Consider the following 6,000-nt stretch of genomic DNA (forward strand, 5'->3'; position numbering starts at 1 on the left):
GAGAGAAAGACAAATTGGGGGAAAATACTGCGGTAAACGAGAGATTAAAGAAACTTACAGGCGTAGTAAAATTTGGACAACTATAAAGACGCAAAGGAGAATAAAATTGGACAAGTGAAAAACATATAAAAAGTATTAAAGGTAAAGGTAAAATATGAAAAATATGAAAGCCAAAGGAAGTAAAACATTAGAGGCCATCAGAAAACTCGAGTATGGCCAAAACCCGAAAGAAGCCATTTGAAAGAGACAAGGCGGCGGTATCAGCTCTGGAAGTTTAGCAATGCTTTTGTTTTTCCCATTCTTCAAGCTTCCTTCCTTCCTTCCTTCTACAGTCGGGTCTGTCGCTCCCTTTGGGTATGAGGCTCACTCATTTTTTCCTTCTTAGGTCATCAAATCATGCGCCTTGATGCCTTCGGAAAACCTGAAGCATAAAAGGGCATTAAGTTACCAAGTCAGACTGCCCACCTCTAAAAATATCTATCTGCCGTAAGATATTTACTGACCCTAAAATTATACAAATTCAGAATTACAGGCCACTCATCTGGAGCAAAAGTCCATGGTAGCAAAGGTCAGTCCGATCTGAGATCAATATCAAAAATTCCTAAAATCTGACTTGCTTATTCTCATTTTCTTGTTGCTTTTCATATTGCTTAAATGTAATTCTTTTCCTTCTCTCCGTTTTCCTCGTTACTTTAATGCATTATCTGGCTTCATTAACATAAAGCAGTGCAATAACACAAAGCAGTGCAAATGTATAATCTAAAATAACTTACGATCATGACAACATTAATACTAACGGCATCTCGTGACCTATATATTACGAAATTCATAGTCCGTTGAACCTCTGTTGCCCTGAACAGAGACTTATGCCCCACGAACTTCCTCAACTGTAGTAGGTTGTATTCAGGGTGAAGAGCATGTGTCTAGCATCCTCATGCCAAAACACTTCTACAAAAAGGAATAAAGATAATAATGCCAAAGCAAGTCCAATGAACCGGCACTCGTGCACACGTCAAAGAGACCCGCAGTCCGAACTTGGGCTCAGCGCCCCCCGTGTGAAAGGAGCGCAAACACTCGAGAGCAAACTGAAAGGGGGAGCAAATAAGGACTACATCCGAAGAAGGAAAACTTGAGGGAGCCATCCTAGGCATATGTAATCAGCTGTTTCTCAGACGCTTCTCTCTGCTGCAATTACTGGACGACTAATTATTATAATGAAGTCATTAAGGCAAAGTTTATTCTGTGGCCGCTCTCATGCATACGATGGAACCGAATGAAGAGCCGGGTATTTGAATACTCTCTCTCTCGCTCTTTGTCTCTCTCTCTCTCTCTCTCTCTCTCTCTATATATATATATACATACATATATATATATATATATACAAGCATGTATATATGTATATATATGTATGTATGTATATATATATATATGTATGTATGTATGTATGTATATATATATATATATATGTATGTATGTGTATATATATATATATATATATATATATATATATATATATATATATATATACATATATACACACACACAAACATTCAGCTACAAATGTTTAATATCCATTTCGCTCTACCTCGAAATTATATATATATATATATATATATATATATATATATATATATATATATATATATATATATATATATATATATATATATATATGTTACAGTCAACACACGTAATCAGTCATTACGCGTAATGACTGAAATTTCAGTCATCACGTAATGCACTTAGGGACATTTGATCCCCAGGAGCTAGTACTAAACACGGCGAAATACATTTGACCCCCAGGGACTAGTACTAAACCCGGCGAAACAGTGTAGGTGACTCACTGTTTCGCCGTGTTTAGTACTAGCTCCTGGGGATCAAATGTCCCCTAAGTGCATTACACGTGATGACTGAAATTTCAGTCATTTCACGTAATGACTGATTACGCATGTTGACTGTAACATATATATATATATATATATATATATATATATATATATATATATATATATATATATATATATATATATATATATATATATATATATATATATATATATATATATATTATAAGTAAGTATACCTTAGTTTAACCAGACCACTGAGCTGATTAACAGCTCTCCTAGGGCTGGCCCGAAGGATCTCATTTATTTTACGTGGTTAAGAACCAATTGGTTACCTAGCAACGGGACCTACAGCTTATTGTGGAATCCGAACCACATAATAGCGAGAAATTAATTTCTATCACCAGAAATCAATTCCTCTTATTCTTCATTGGCCGGTCGGAGATTCGAACGCGGGGCCAGCAGAGTGCTAGCTGAGAACGGAACCCACCCTCCCAATGAGGAACTTATATATATTATAATATATATATATATATATATATATATATATATATATATATATATATATATATGTATATGTATATATATTTTATATATACAAATATATGCTGGGGAGGAGTTATAATTGATAATTGGTTCGTCATCTCACGGGCTTCAACCGCTGACATGAGAACCAACGACGTTCAGTGATGCACCTTAAACTATTCAGCTCAGTGTTTCGAGCCTGTGAGGTGATGAACCACTTACCAATTATAATTCCCCTTCTGTATATGTATGTATATATATATATATATATATACATATATATAGATATATATATACACACATACATATATATATATATATATATATATATATATATATATATATATATATATATATATAATTCAGTTCTTCATAGATCAATTCTAAAGTAGGTGTGTTGAGGGCGGTTAGCGTGGGCATACATTGTTCAAGGAACATGTCAAATAAGTTAGTTTACTTAAGGATAGATTGTTCTTCGGGTTCTTGACTGAAAAAAACATCGTAGGGTTTTTTCTTTATTTTCCCTTACTTAAATCATAAATGTTCCACCTTTTCTTATATCTGCACTTGGGAGTTATCTGCTAAGTCCGGGCCTGAGACTTGTACCCAGAAGGAAGTTGATTTCGAGAGAGGTAATTATCCTAGGTTCGTTCACCACCGCCTGTGCATGTCTCTGCACTAACTCAAACACACATGCAACTGTCTAATCTTTTCACCCCACTCTTCTCTTTGTCTGTTGTCTCTTATCTGTCTTTATATATCGTTTGTCTCGGGGCGTGTCTCAAGTCTTTCTTTCATCTGTTTCTTTTTGAACATGAATTCCATAATTTTTTATATATTGACGGTTTCTTTATTGATCGTTCATTAGTCATTCACTTTCCCCAAACCTTCTAAGGGCGATATAAGGCTCCCTTCATTCCATGACCTGTTGGCCTCCATTAATGACTCACTGGCGCGATATCATCTTATCACTTGCTAATGACCTGTCATCAACTAGCTATAAACGAGAGCCAAAACCATAGTGTCACTGTTCTTGGCCATCAAGCCTATGAATTACCTACTATGAATAACACTCCTTTTAGGCTATGGATCACCAATAACTGTTTCTTTATACCTCTCTGAATCACCATCTTTGGAATAAAGAACTTCGTAACCGGACAGGCCTAACGAACCGCCTTCATTCATTCACCTGTTCCTTGTGCTTTATTTTCATGGTCGTTAATACAAATAATTTTCTGAATTAAATACTCTCTCTGTTATATATATACATATATTATTTCGGAGGTAGAGAGAACTGGATATTAAACATTTGTAGCTTAATGTTTGTGTATAAAAAATCACAGTGATGTGATAAAAATTCATTCATATATATACATATTTATATATATATATATATATATATACATATATATATATATATATATATGTACACACACACACACACACATATACATATATATATATATATATATATATATATATATATATAAATCTCCGCCATTGGGTGGCTTCACTTAACAGAAAGCAATGCAGACATCGGGACGTTAGGTTACAATTGTTTATTAATAGCTTAGAGGATGCACTATTTTTTATATGCATCTGGAATCAATAGGAGCAAATACAACTAAATTAGATAACGCCATAGTAAAAGAAGCCAAAGAATAAATAGGGAATAAAGATATGAGAGGGGTCTATTAACTTCAGAAAACCTCTGTGAATAAAATGTTATAAAAAAGCGTCTTCTTAAAATCACTGGCATTATCCCGACAGTTTTTGTACCGAGTAACTAATGCTGATGGTTAAATTCAACTCCTAATGTTTGCCGTCGTGTGACTCAGCCTCAATGAAAATCTCTAACATCCGTTTTGACGAAAATCGAAGCTATTTGGTACAAAACCATATGCAAGTGTACAAAAAAAAAAAAAAAAAAATACTCGCGTTTTAGTATACTATCAACGTATGATATATTCCTTTTCCATATTTGCAACACTTCTTTTACCTTCTATGTATAAGTGTTATACTTCAAAATATGTTCATAATAATACAGAAGTAGCCTCTATATAAATAGCTTACAAAAAGAAAAGAATGGGAAAATATACAAAATATTTTTGTTCTTAGATACCTTTAATAGTGGTACTAACTATCCTTTCTCTAGACCATCAGTCTGATATCTGACCCTTGCAAATACTGCTCTGAAATGGTGTATCTCTAATGAAGCTATTTTCACAAAAATAACTTTCAATGGTAGGTTTGCAATTTCAACTGCAACAAAAGCGTTTATATCCAAGGAAGTTGGTCTGTCCACTGATGATACCTTGATCTTTGGTTCAATTATTTTGCTACATGATCATCTATTTCCTATGGAAAAATTTTAGCAAAGCATTCATAAGGAGTCAAGTTTTCAAATTTACTGTATTATCCAATTGTTTGGGCTTATTATCATTTAATTCAACTTTATTCCATGTGTAGGGGTATCTTCATCATCATCCTCGCTTTCCACCAGATCAGGATCATCAGTATCATAATCAGATTCTGAATCAGAAGCAAACAATATTTCCTCGATTTCTCCGATTGAAACTTGGTGAGAAGTGGAGGTCATGAAAAGAATTTAAAGAACAAAGAAACGGCTTGATGTTATAAGAAAGGCTTAGTTCGAGTTAAGGGAAAGTTAACAGCAAGCAGTCAGCTTACGAATAACAACAAATCCCTACTCTCGGTAAACCAAACTTCCTTGCTTTGAATTATGCTTAATCTACTGAAAATATTGTTTTATATAGCAAATACGAATATTGTGATAAAACAATTGTTTTAATAAATTCAGCGTCACCACCAAAAAGCCTGCTGTTAGGTAAGCTACACTATTACTGACAGATGTAAACAAACCTTCCTTCTCAGTAACGACAAGAATAAGTGAAGTTTGATGTAATATGTCAAGGATTAGAAGACTTGATAGCCGAATTGAAACACCAATGAGGCCAAAGAACAATTAAACATCTTAGAATTTGAAGAAGTGGACGAAATAATAGAAACTGAAAGACTCAGAGAGGAGAGTGCAGGGAAAGATGCCTTGGAATGACTGTGGATCTTGGCTAGCTGACACAGCAGAGAATGGGGAATGGCCCATCCCTGGCTAAACTACACGCCAATTTCGATGAAGCTTTTTTGCCAATAATGACCCCAGGTGAAATCACTTCTGATCGGTAAAGGCCAATTTTATATATATATATATATATATATATATATATATATATATATATATATATATATATATATATATATATATATATATATATATTTGTGTGTGTGTGTGTGTGTGTGTGTGTACTGGTGATACAATGGTCTTTAAATATGTTAATCTTACAGAAAATATTGTTTCACATTGCAACAAATTTTCCGATATGTACCGTAAGCCAGTATTTCTTAAAACTGCTTGCAAATAGCAGTAGTAAATGACCAAATGCGTCTTCTGCATAGGAGTAGAGAGCTAAGGGTTTTTTTTTTTTTTTCATGGCGCAGTAAGGTCTTTTTCGCAGTGAAGTGCTACCAAGACCCACTTAGGGGGTCCAGAGTGCTACAAACTCTAGCTGGACTTGAGTCGTCTATCTAAGTGAAGACTTCATAATACTATAGA

At 34.1% G+C, this 6,000-nt stretch overlaps 1 protein-coding gene across 1 annotated transcript in view; it reads right to left on the reverse strand.

Moving 5' to 3' along the window:
- The window catches only part of LOC136840268 (unconventional myosin-Ia-like), a 221,328-nt gene that overhangs the window by 127,053 nt on the left and 88,275 nt on the right, over window positions 1-6,000 (reverse strand). The window lies entirely within an intron of this gene.

This window comes from Macrobrachium rosenbergii, chromosome 7, assembly GCF_040412425.1.
Source record: "Macrobrachium rosenbergii isolate ZJJX-2024 chromosome 7, ASM4041242v1, whole genome shotgun sequence".
In the NCBI taxonomy this organism is placed as follows: Eukaryota; Metazoa; Arthropoda; class Malacostraca; order Decapoda; family Palaemonidae; genus Macrobrachium; species Macrobrachium rosenbergii.